This window comes from Hylobates moloch, unplaced genomic scaffold (assembly GCF_009828535.3).
Source record: "Hylobates moloch isolate HMO894 unplaced genomic scaffold, HMol_V3 SCAFFOLD_13, whole genome shotgun sequence".
NCBI classification, from domain to species: domain Eukaryota; kingdom Metazoa; phylum Chordata; class Mammalia; order Primates; family Hylobatidae; genus Hylobates; species Hylobates moloch.
The window spans coordinates 57,141,940-57,155,894 of record NW_026652288.1 but is presented as its reverse complement, the minus strand read 5'-3'; positions in this window follow the sequence as shown (position 1 = coordinate 57,155,894).

Sequence of the window (13,955 nt, the reverse complement as noted above, 5' to 3'; positions counted from 1 at the left end):
GGCAAGGTTCAAGTTAAGGGTAAGCACAAGATCTACTGGTGTAAGACCATGTGAAAGTTTACAGAACCAAAATGGAGTTACTAGTGTTTAAAAGAAAAAAAGCTCTTTTGCTCCCTCTATCACCATGTGATACCCTGGCTCCTGCCTTCACCTTCCACCATGATTGTAGGCTCCCTGAGGCCTCACCAGAAGCTGAGCAGATGCTGGCACCATGCTTCCTGTACAGCCTAAAGACACACTCTGGAGGAAAAACCAGCTGAAAAATTTGAAAGGCCTAATTTGTGGCTGCATCACCCATATGAATTCTTCCTTATGGAAAGACTGTGCAGGCACTGCTCTAAGAGTTGGGATTCGGTTTTCAAGGAGCCAATAGTGGGCAAAGAAATACCAATCTAATGTCAACTAATGGCAAATGAATGAAGTCTAAGATTCCTGAACATGCTTGACATTTCCTAAACCACACATTTTGGTTCTGTATGATCTATGATGCAGGGATATATAGTTGTTTCATGAAAGGCTGTGGGGCTTCTCTTTTGTAACCACCAGTCAGCATCCCAAGGAGGCGGCCCTGCTGACAGATGCCAGGTGTGAACCATAAGGAGCAAAGACAGATGATTTGTCTGAAACTTAAGCATACCCAGCCTTAGATCTTTCCAAAGTTTAGAGTCCAAAAGCCTGGCTCACTAAGGCACTGAACCAAAGAAAGTAAAGATGGCAAGTGTGGATATTTTCTATGAAGTTTTATCCCTTGCCCTTCTTTCCTCCTCACTGAACACCTCAGCCTTAAGGAACTATTTTCAATTCCCCAAAACATGTTCTAGGACTCTGTGTCTGGGCCACAAGTATTTGTGAAGTTATGCCCTGTATGAAGACAGGGGTTTAAGTGGATCTGCAAAACAGCCACTGTTACTCTGCTGTACAAAATGTGCTTCCCGTAAGAGGCACTCCTCTAATTGGCACCTAAGTTGTGGCCACCTACTAAATAATGCACCACAGGACTGCATCTGACTGAGGAAACATCTTTATACAGACTTGCATGAAAACAGCACGCATACAGGCTGGCTGTAGACCTGACAATATAAGACTAATCTTCACCATCTCCAACTCTATGAACTCTATTTACCTCTTAGACTTCTTCATTCAGTCCAAGTCTTGGTTGGACCCCATCCTGGTCCTTTAAATGTGACAGAAAATTTAATGAAGAATCCAGGTGTGGTGCAGAATGTAATTCACATGTAAAATAAAAATAGAGCTTATTTAAAATAAGACAAAACAGATTAAATACAAAAAAAGTATTGTATTGTTCAATGCAATTTACATCTTTTTAAATATATAATGCATAATTAGATTAATGCAGACTAATATGCAGTTTCATTCCATGCTGTAATATATTCTATGCATTGTGCATACATTTAAATGCATTGTCAATATTTCTGAATGTCAACAAAATTATAATTTTGAAATTTAAAAAGATGGCAATTGTTTAGAAAATCAGCAAAGTAGAAAAAATGAGTTAAGAGGCTTTGTTTCCACTGGAATTAACAGCAACCTGTGCACTCAACATCCTTATCTAATGACAGCTTTTGCAAAGTCTTGCCAAATGTATATAAAGGCTGAATATGGAAACATATAAAGATTGCATATAGGTTTAAACAGTTAAAGCATAAATCTCTATTTACCATGTTGTGTTATAAACGACCATACATTAATTAAAAATGCTCACAGTAAAAAACCAAATTTTAAAAACCCTTACAAACAGAACCAGGGAAGGCCACGAAGTGAAGGTTCTTCTGGCTAGGATGCCTGACAGTAAAAACTATCATGAAATACTGCAAAAACTACAACCTTGCACAAAGGCCATCGCAACCTCACACAAAAAAATACTTCTGCAAGGACATCTGCACAGCAAGTGCTTGTCCAACCTTGAACTGGTGTCACACTTGTCATTGGTCTTTGTAGCCAAGGATAATTATTTCAAAATGATGATGTATTCCTCATTTTTTCCTTTAAAAACTTTTATCGGCAGTGGCACATGGCTGTAATTCCAGCTGCTAAGGAGGCTGACATGGGAGAATCACTTGAGCCCAGGAAGTCAAGGCCAGCCGGGGCAACATAGTGAGACCTTGTCTCTAAAAATAAAAAATTTTTTAAAAAACAAAAAATCTTTGTCTTCCTTTACCTCCCTGAATATGCACATAGTTTACCATGGCACACATATTGACAAGGCAGTGCTCTATTTGCAAATAAACATATTTCTTAGAGAGCTCTGTTAATTTAGGTTGACAACTATGAGGGAGAGTTACTGAGATAAGACAGAGGACAAGACAAGCAGAGGAGAAAAAGTCAAGAATCCTCTACATGTCTATTTAAATTACTAACAATTAAAGAAATAATGATGAGAGAATGGCAGTGAGCTACAAGCTAAAAAGTCCTCAAGAAATCAGGCAGAGTGACCCAAGGTGTTCTCATGGACTACAGCAAGGAAGCAGGGATATAGGGTGACCTAAATTGACAACATATAACAGATTTTAAGGAGAGAGAGAAAGGTCTAGAGGCAGACCTTTGGGGACCCTTTGGGGGGTCTCACTCTGTTGCCTAGGCTGGAGTGCAGTGGCATGAGCATAGCTCACTGGAACCTCCACCTCCTGCATTCAACTAACTGATCCTCCCACCTTAGACTCTTAAGTAGCTGGGACTACAGGCATATGCCACCATGCCCAGCTAATTTTTGTATTTTTAGTAGAGATGTGGTTTCCGTATGTTGCCCAGGCTGACCTCCAACTCCTGGGCTCAAGAGATCCACCCACCTTCGCCTCCCAAAGTGCTGGGATTACAGGTGTGAGCCACTGTGCCGGCAGAAATTAAGGCAAAATAATTCACCCACCTCCAGGTCCAGCAGTGCAAGAAGGATGAGAGAGAAAATGTCCATCTTTCAAGAGAGCTGCAAGGAAGCAGTGTCTTGGGAAGAGCAAAGAAGTGAAGAGAAGATTCAGTGAAGAGTTGAAGATTTGGGAGATTATGCTGACAATTGGCCTTAAAATTCCAAAGGGCCAGTGAAATCCTTTAAGAGAAGTGCAAAGTCATGGAGGAGTCTTGGCATGAAAATAGCCAGGCAGTCCTGGGCTTCATGTGATAAGTGACATGATGAGAGTAGCCCTGTGGTCTCCAAGCACACAGGAGGTAGAGAAGACATAAGTGACAGTGGTCTTTATAGGAGTCCAAAGAATTCTACAGCACTCTCTTGGCTTCTACTAATGGAGACTTCCACGCCAGCAGGAGGTGATCCTACTCTTTTGGTCATCTAACACAGATCTGACAAGCCCAACAGAGCTTTCTGTGATCATGGAAATGTTCTATATCTACACCGTCCAATATGGTTGCCACCCGCCATATGTGGATGGCACAAATCTAACCCCAACCATATCCCCAGCCTTTTTTGACCATTCTCTTCATTACTAACAGGAGTATCATTCCTTGTCTACCAAAGAAAATGTATGTCAACTTAAAAAGCACAGAATAGACTACGTAAAACAGACTAGAAAACCAAGGCAGTGGGCACCTTCACGCACAAATTGAGGTCTACATTTCCAGATGATGATTAGAGGTGATAATTATAAATGGACATACATTATCATAAAGCTTGAGCTTAACAAAGTTCTAGAATAGATTATGAAGCTGATCCTGACACCTACTAAGGAATGCTCTCCAGAAGTCAGCATTGGCTCACTAAGAAAATGTCCCAGGACCTCTCTAGGGACCAATTTACAATCACTCAGTAAATGTTCTCTGCTAATGTTGAGAGTACAGTTTCTCCCCAACCATGAACACCTATCCCAGAAACAGCCCGGAGTACAGGGAGTCATAAGAGAGGAAGGTGACCTGCACCTGGGGAACTACTACTGGTAGAACAACATAAAAATGGGTTAGGAATAATTCAGTCACAAACACCAGATGGAAGAACTTCCTTTCTCATCACTGCATACATGGGACACCAGAGAGAGAAAGGAGAAAACAGAACTAGAGATTTTAAATGCTTTATTGAAAGAGAGAAAAACATCACTTTCCTCCTTTCCCAGTGTTTGTTTTTGACCCAGCAGTGGCCACTGCAGCACTGCATCCAGGAGGCTCACCATCCTAGATACTGGATCTAAGGAGTGCTTTTTAGCAGACAGAGAGGTAAAAGAGAAAACAAGGGTTAGAATTTGAGATCTCCTACCAATGAGCCACACAGAAAAAAGCAAGAGGTTTTCTTTTCTAATTCCTTAAGAAAACATTTATTTTTCCTGTCTCTGGGGACCCATGGCCGTCTAGGGATGGCGTGTGTGTTGCCTCACCTGCCTTTCCATGTGGTATCTCCCTGTGCAAAGCTCTGGTGATGGCTTGCTCGCTGGGGTTAACGCAGTGTCTCCACCACTGACCCCAGGCAGACACAGCTTCATGAGTCAGTAAAGGCTAGCCTTCAGAAGCTATTAAGTCCCAGAGAGGGGAGGCCGAGAAACATGTCTCCTCTGCTTGGTGGCAGTGTCATGTGCAGGACGTTTTCCTGGCTCCAGAGTTAACCATGCAGCTAATAAGCTGGATTCCAGTGAAAGGGAAGTCTGCGAGTCACAGATAGAAAACACTCTCTTTTCGTCAGTCACAGTGTTACACCCTTAAGAGAAAAGAAAGCAAGTATTCATATAATCTGCCTGCTGTAAAAAAGGCAATGATTAAATTTTTAGTGGTATTCGGCGGCCAGTTCCTTTGTGAAATTTTCTCTTACCATAGTTAAAATCACGGCTACCATTTACTGAGTCCATCACTACGGACTAGGAACCAGGATAAGTGCTTCAGACACACATTCTCCCATGATCCTCAAACCATCTTATATTCTGGATACCATTCAAGTGACGAACAAACAGACTCAGTCAAGGTTCCAGCTGTGACCTTACACACACTGGCAAATGATGGAGCCAGGGCTGTCTGATCCCAGAACCTCCTAATCATGATGATACTATCAGATAAACAATGTCCACGTAAATGCAACAATCATCCACCGCAATCTGAGCAGTAACATTCATGCTGAATGTTCTGTAATAAAATCTAATAAAAATTATCCTGCATGGTCTTCCATTTCTGCATACTACATTCAAAAAAAAAAAAAAAAAAAAAAGCTACTGCCTGACTTCCAGGTTTGATTCTCAACTCTCGTGGAGTTCCTCTCCCCAGCACCCAAATTAATGATATTATTTGTATTAGTCACTAGGCTAATCTAGTGCTCTATAGGAAGTCATAATTGCTCTCAGTTGTTAAACAAACCTCTAGGCTCATATCAAGATCATTGCCAATTAGTCCTTTTAAAGTCATTAAAAATAGGAAAAGCTTGGCCAGGCGCCGTGGCTCATGTCTCTAATCCCAGCACTTTGGGAGGCCGAGGCGGGTGGATCATGAGGTCAGGAGATCCAGACCATCCTGGCTAATACGGTGAAATCCTATCGTACTAAAAATATAAAAAATTAGCTGGGCATGGTGGCAGGCACCTGTAGTCCCAGCTACTCAGGAGGCCGAGGCAGGAGAATGACGTGAACCCAGGAGGCAGAGCTTGCAGTGAGATCACTCCAGCCTGGGTGACAGAGTGAGACTCTGTCTGAAAAAAAAAAAAAAAAAAATAGGGAAAGTTCCAAAAGACCAAAGACAGGAAAATATTGAAACTGTGACAATGAAATTTCAGATCAATTTTGTGGTATCTAGTGGACAAGATGGAGAAATAACATATTAAATAACTGACATTAAATGCTTGACACTGTGATAAATCTTTGCTATAATTTATCTTAGCCCTCACTTCAACATAGGTATTCCTCCACTTTACAGATGATGATGGTGAGGTTCAGAGAAGTTATTATACATAACTTTTCCAGTGTTGCCCTACTAAGTGAAGAGCTTCAAAATTGGTGCCATGGACTGAACATTTGCATCTCCCCAAAATTTGCATTTTGAAGCCTGAAACTCCAACATTAGGGTCTTTGGAGATGAGGGCTTCAGGAAACAATTAGGTCATGAGGGTTGAGGTGTCATGATGAAATTAGTGCCCATATACACATACAAAGAGACATGAGAGAGCGTCCTCTCTTTCTGCTCTCAACCATGTGAGGGTAGAATAAGAAAATGGCCAACTGCAAGCCAGGAAGAGGATGTCACCAGACACCTGCTAGTGCCTTGACCTTGGACTACCCAGCCTCCAGAACTATGAAAAATACATTTCTATTGTTTAAATCACCCAGTCCATGGTATTCTGTTACAACAACCCAAACTGAATCAGACTCGTGAGTAGCAACTATAGAGTTGTGGGAAGAATCAGCTGGTTGAATCCAAAGTCAAAGAGTGTTGATTAGTAGATGGGTATTCATCTCAGAGCAAAATTTGTAATGGGGTGCTGGAATATGCTTCCTTGTATTTCTTATTCATCTTCATGCTTATCAAAATTATGGGCACCAAAAATACCTCTAACTGGCAAATTCAAAATTACATCAGAGGATAAGTGAGCTGCAGTGAAATTAAACTGTTACATGTAGATTTACAAAGTCAATTACACAGCTATCGTGTGGAAGAAAATTGGGCAAATAATGACATTTAAAATTTTCCTTTAAAAGCTAAAACAGTCTTAGGCTCTATTAGTAGATCCATCAAGGAGACTCTTATTCTGCATATGGAGTGCTGAGACTAAATCTTTGTGCTGCATTTTTTATTATACTTTAAGTTTTGGGATACATGTGCAGAACATGCAGGTTTGTTACATAAGTATACACATGCCATGGTGGTTTGCTGCACCCATCAACCCATCATCTACATTAGGTATTTCTCCTAATGCTATCCCTCTCCTAAACCCCTACCCATTGACAGGCCCCAGTGTGTGATGTTCCCCTCCCTGTGTCCATGTGTCCTCATTGTTCAACTCCCACTTACGCGTGAGAACATGCTGTATTTGGGTTTCTGTTCCTGTGTTAGTTTGCTGAGAATGATGGTTTCCAGCTTCATCCACATCCCTGCGAAGGACATGAACACATCCTTTTTATGGCTGCATAGTATTCCATGATACATATATGCCACATTTTCTCTATCCAGTCTATCATTGATGGGCATTTGGGTTGGTTCCAAGTCTTTGCCATTGTGAACAGCACTGCAATAAACATACGTGTGCATGTGTCTTCATAGTAGAATGATTTATAACCCTTTGGGTGTATATCCAGTAATGGGATTGCTGGGTCAAGTGTTATTTCTGGTTCTAAACCCTTGAGGAATCAACACACTGTCTTCCACAATGGTTGAACTAATTTACACTCCCACCAACAGTGTAAAAACATTCCTGTTTCTCCACATCCTCTCCACCGTCCGTTGTTTCCTGACTTTTTAAATTATCACCATTCTAACTGGTGTGAGATGGTATCTCATTGCGGTTTTGATTTGCATTTCTCTAATGACCACTGATGATGAGCTTTTTTCATGTTTGTTGGCCACATATCTTCTTTTGAGAAGTGTCTGTTCATATCCTTCACCCAGTTTTTGATAGGGTTGTTTTCTTGTAAATTTAAGTGCTTTGTAGATTCTGGGTATTAGCCTTTTGTCAGATGGATAGATTGCAAAAATTTTCCCCCATTCTGTAAGTTGCCAGTTCACTCTGATGATAGTTTCTCTTGCTGTGCAGAAGCTCTTTAATAAGATCCCATTTGTCAACTTTGGCTTTTGTTGCCACTGCTTTTACTGTTTTAGTCATAAAGTCTTTGACCATGCCTATATCCTGAATGGTATTGCCTAGTTTTCTTCTAGGGTTTTTTATGGTTTTAGGTCTTACATTTAAATCTTTAATCCATGTTGAGTTAATTTTTGTATAAGGTGTAAGGAAGGGGTCCAGTTTTAGTTTTCAGCATATGGCTAGCCAGTTTTCCCAACACCGTTTATTAAGTAGGGAATCCTTTCCCCATTGGTTGTTTTTGTCAGGTTTGTCAAAGATCAGATGGTTGTAAATGTGTGGTGTTATTTCTGAGGACTCTGTTCTGTTCCATTGGTCTATATCTCTGTTTTGGTACCAGTACCATGCTGTTTTGGTTACTGTAGCCTTGTAGTATAGTTTGAAGTCAGGTAGCATGATGCCTCCAGCTTTTTTCTTTTTGCTTAGGATTGTCTTGGCTATACAGGCTCTTTTTTGGTTCCATGTGAAATTTAAAGTAGTTTTCTTCTAATTCTGTGAAGAAAGTCAGTGGTAGCTTGATGGGGATAGCATTGAATCTATAAATTACTTTGGACAGTGTGGCCATTTTCATGATATTGATTCTTCTTCCTATCCATGAGCATGGAATGTTTTTCCATTTGTTTGTGTCTTCTTTTAGTTCCTTGAGCAGTGGTTTGTAGTTCTCCTTGAAGAGGTCCTTCATATCCCTTGTAATTTGTATTACTAGATATTTTATTCTCTTTGTAGAAATAGTGAATGGGAGTTCACTCTTGATTTGTCTGTTATTGGTGTATAGGAATGCTTGTGATTTTTACACATTGATTTTTCTATCCTGAGACTTTGCTGAAGTTACTTACAACTTAAGGAGATTTTGAGCTGAGACAATGGGGTTTTCTAAATATATAATTATGTTATCTGCAAACAGAGACAATTTGACTTCCTCTCTTCCTATTTGAATACATTTATTTCTTTCTCTTGCCTGATTGCCCTAGCCAGAACTTCCAATACTATGTTGAACAAGAGTGGTGAGAGAAGGTATCCTTGTCTTCTGCTGGTTTTCAAAGGGAATGCTTCCAGCTTTTGCCCATTCAGTATGATATTGGCTGTGGGTGTGTCATAAATAGCTATTATTTTGAGATACATTCTATCAATATCTAGTACTTTGAGAGTTTTAAGCATGAAGTGGTGTTGAATTTTATCAAAGGCCTCTTCTGCATCTATTGAGATAATCACATGGTTTTTGACATTGGTTCTATTTATGTGATGGATTACATTTATTGATTTGTGTATGTTGAACCAGCCTTGCATCCCAGGGATGAAGCCGACTTGATCATGGTGGATAAGCTTTTTGATGTGCTCCTGGATTCTTTTTGCCAGTATTTTACTGAGGATTTTCGCACTGATGTTCATCAGAAAGATTGGCCTGAAATTTTTTTTTTGTACCTCTGCCAGGTTGTGGTATCAGGATAATGCTGGCCTCATAAAATGAGTTAGGGAAGAGTCCCTCTTTTTCTATTGTTTGGAATAGTTTCAGAAGGAATGGTACCAGCTCCTCTTTGTATCTCTGGTAGAATTTGGCTGTGAATCCATCTGGTCCTGGGCTTTTTTTTTTTTTTTGAGACGGAGTCTCACTCTGTTGCCCAGGCTGGAGTGCAGTGGCGCAATCTCAGCTCACTGCAAGCTCTGCCTCCTGGGTTCATGCCATTCTCCTGCCTCAGCCTCCCACGTAGCTGGGACTACAGGCGCCCGCCACCACGCCCAGCTAATTTTTTGTATTTTTTAGTAGAGACGGGGTTTCACTGTGTTAGCCAGGATGGTCTCGATCTCCTGACCTTGTGATCCGCCTGCCTTGGCCTCCCAAAGTGCTGGGATTACAGGCGTGAGCCACCGCGCCCAGCTGTTGGTAGGCTATTAATTACTGCCTCAATTTCAGAACTTGTTATTGGTCTATTCAGGGATTTGACTTCTTCCTGGTTTAGTCTTGGGAGGGTGCATGTGTCCAGGAATTTTTCCAGTTTTTCTAGATTTTCTAGTTTATTTGCATAGAGGTGTTTATAGTATTCTCTGATGGCAGTTTGTATTTCTGTGGGATCAGTGGTGATATCCCCTTTATTTTTTGTGTGTGTGTCTATTTGATTCTTCTCTTTTCTTCTTTATTAGTGTGGCTAGTGGTCTATTTTTGTTGATCTTTTCAAAAAAAAAAAACAGCTCCTGGATTCATTTATTTTTTTGAAGGGTTTTTCGTGTCTCTATCTCCTTCAGTTCTGCTCTTAGTTCTTTCTTGTCTTTTGCTAGCTTTTGGATTTGTTTGCTCTTGCTTCTCTAGTTCTTTTAATTGTGATGTTAGGGTGTCAATTTTAGATCTTCCTTGCTTTCTCCTGTGGGCATTTAGTGCTATAAATTTCCCTCTGAACACTGCTTTGAATGTGTCCCAGAGATTCTGGTATGTTGTGTCTTTGTTCTCGTTGGTTTCAAAGAACTTATTTATTTCTGCCTTAATGTTATTTACCCAGTAGTCATTCAGGAGCAGGTTGTTCAGTTTCCATGTAGTTGTGTGGTTTTGAGTGAGTTTTGTAATCCTGAGTTCTAATTTGAATGCACTGTGGTCTGAGAAACTGTCTGCTATGATTTCTGTTCTTTTGCATTTGCTGAGGAGTGTTTTACTTCCAATTATGTGATCAATTTTAGAATAAGTGCGATGTGCTGCTAAGAAGAATGTATATTCTTGATTTGGGGTGGAGTGTTTAGTAGATGTCTATTAGGTCTGCTTGGTCCAGAACTGAGTTCAGGTCCTGAATATCCTTGTTAATTTTCTGACTTGCTGATCTACCTAATATTGACAGTGGGGGTGTCAAAATCTCCCAATATTATTGTGTGGGAGTCTAAATCTTTTTGTAGGTCTCTAAGAACTTGCTTTATGAATCTGGGTGCTAAGTGGGGTGTTCAAGTCTCTCAATCTTGTCTGGGGGTCTAAGTATTTTAGTAGGTCTCTAAGAACTTGCTTTATAAATCTGGGTGCTCCTGTATGGGGTGCATATATATTTAGGATAGTTAGCTCTTCTTGTTGCATTAATCCCTTTACCATTAGGTAATGCCCTTCTATGTCTTTTTTGATCCTTGTTGGTTTAAAGTCTGTTTTATCAGAGACTAGGATTGCAACCCTTGTTTTTTGCTTTCCATTTGCTTGGTAAATATTCCTCCATCACAACCAACTTGTGAGCTGGTTAACTGGGTAAAGGTTAAGGTAAACTTCCTATGTGTGTCTTTGCACATGAGATGGGTCTCCTGAATACAGCACACCAATGGGTCTTGACTCTATCCAATTTGCCAGTCTGTGTCTTTTAACTGGGGCATTTAGCCCATTTACATTTAAGGTTAATATTGTTATGTGTGAATTCAATCATGTCATTATGATGCAAGCTTGTTATTTTGCACATTTATTGATGCAGTTTCTTCATAGTGTCAATGGTCTTTACAATTTGGTATCTTGTTGCAGTGGCTAGTACCAGTTTTTCCATATTTAGTGCTTCCTTCAGGAGCTCTTACAAGGCAGGCCTGGTGGTGACAAAATCTCTCAGCATTTGCTTGTCCGTAAAAAATGTTATTTCTCCTTCGCTTATGAGCTTAGTTTAGCTGGAAATGAAATTCTGGTTTGAAAATTCCTTGAGAATGTTCAATATTGGCCCCCACTCTCTTCTGGCTTGTAGGGTTTCTGCAAAGAGATCCGCTATTAATCTAATGGGCTTCTTTTTATGGGTAACCCAACCTTTCTCTTTGGCTGTCCTTAACATTTTTTCCTTCATTTCAACTTTGGTGAATCTGATGATTATGTGTCTTGGGGTTGTTCTTCTCGAGGAATATCTTTGTGGTGTTCTCTGTATTTCCTAAATTTGAATGTTGGCCTGTCTTACTAGGTTGAGGAAGTTCTCCTGGATAATATCCTGAAGAGTGTTTTCCAACTTGGTTCCATTCTCCCCATCACTTCCCGGTGCAACAATCAAACGTAGGTCTTTTCACATAGTCCCATATTTCTTGGAAGCTTTGTTTCATTTCTTTCTTTTTTCTCTAATCTTGTCTTCAAGCTTTATTAAGTTGATCTTCAATTTGATATCCTTTCTTCCACTTAATCAGTTCAGCTATTGATACTTCTGTATGCTTCACAAAGTTCTCGTGCTGTGTTTTTCAGCTCCATCAGGTCATTTATGTTCTTCTTTAAACTAGTTATTCTAGTTAGCAATTCCTCTAACTTTCTTCAAGGTTCTTAGCTTCCTTGCTTTGGGTTAGAACATGCTCCTTTAGCTCAGAAGAGTTTGTTATTACCCACCTTCTGAAGCCTACTTCTGTCAATTTGTCAAACTCATTCTCCATCCAGTTTTGTTCCCTTGCTGGTGAGACATTGTGATCCTTTGGAGGAGAAGAGCCATTCTGGTTTTTGAATTTTCAGCCCTTTGGTGCGGGTTTTTCCTCATCTTTGTGGATCTACCTACCTTTGATCTTTGATGTTGGTGACCTTCAGGTGGGGTTACTGTGCGGGTATCCTTTTTGTTAATGTTGATGCTATTCCTTGCTATTTGTTAGTTTTTCTTACAAAAAGAGAAGAGAGTGTGGAAATCATGCCATGTTTTGTTGAATGATCGGAATCTAGAACAAATGAGTCTGAAAAGGAAAAGATTCAGGAAGATAATGTATGCCATTAAATATATAAAATAGAGATTTGACTTGCATGAAAAACCAGAATAAGACAGACCTGCTGGAAGTTGTTTGGGAGAATTTACTATGCTCTGATAGGTCAAAGTGGTGAAGTCCCCTTGACTGGCCTAGCCCAGTGAGTAGGTGAATGAACAAATGAATAAAATGTTAGAGCAGAAATTAAATGATCATCTCCCAAGAGATAGCATCCAAAGATTCCTGAATTTGGATGAAAGGCTGGATTGTCTTGAGTACATCGTCCTCATATTGGCAGACTGTCCAGTTGCTAAGAATCATTCTCAGGGACTAGGCCTCCTTTCAGTGATTTTAAGGAACCCCATACCAATGCCAGCATCCTTCTCTAAGGTATCTCTTCCTGGACCAGGTATGTTAGACCCTCACAGGCTGAGCATATCAAGGAAAGACCATTCCTTACAATTCCCTATCTTCTACATTCCCTAGCCTAGTGTGTTGCATTAACCCCTCACTGAGGGGCAAGATGGGGATTGACCAAAGGTCATGTATTTCAAGTGAAAGTTTAGGAAGCTACAAAGAGGTGGAAGCTAGGAAGTCCCTGCAGATGCAGGGGACACACACCAAATAACTGGCTAGGCAACAATTCCCCCAGTCATACCCCACCCCAAACCAGAGGAAAACTTGGCATTGGAAAGAAGCTGTGGAGCAACAAAGCAGATATGCCATGTCCCAGGCAGTGTTCCAAATACACTATATATGTTAATCCATTTAATTCTCCCAATAACTCTGTGGGATATTACATCCTTTTTATAGACTAGGAAACTGAAGCCAAGGAAGAGCTGACAACTTCCCCATGATCACACAGCGAGTAATGGTGGAGCCAGGATTAGAACCCAGGCAATGCAATCCTGGGCTCCTAACTAAGCCCTTTAGTGTTTACTGAGATGTGAATTTGTACTTCAATCCCTTCTGCTTAAGGTGAAACTAATTAGAGGCAGCTTCTGACACAGAGTACATACTATGTGATCAATAAACAATTATCAAATTCAATTAGTACTTTAAATCATTTGGAACTTATTGACAGTGACCAGGGTATTCAGAACTGGAGATCTCTGGATGCATCTTCATGTTCTAGTTTAATTCCTAGCATGAAACCTTCATGTCCTCCACATTCCACTTTGTCTTTGTGGTTTTTATTTTATTGGCATGTTTTTGTTATTTAGCCTGGGGCATAAAGTCATTTATTTGGTCTTAGGCAAACCAAATTTAAATGTTGAGACCAGATTCCAGCTTCCTGTGGTGCCTCATTTGCTGAAGAAGAAAAAAAAAAAAACTTGTGAGCTGATTAACTTGGTAAAGGTTAAGTTAAACTTCCTTTACCAAAGAGGACAGAATTACTATCTACTTGGTGATCAAGCCTTTCTTTGATACCTGAATTAACCCTCAAAATAGTAAATTTAAGAGTGTAGTTGAAAGCCTAAAATTAAGAAAATCTCAGTTTTTAAGGGTTCAGAGTTGAAGAGGCCTGAAAATTCCATCCCCACCCCTGCAGGCTTCGTCCAGCTGGGGCAGGGACTGGGCTTTG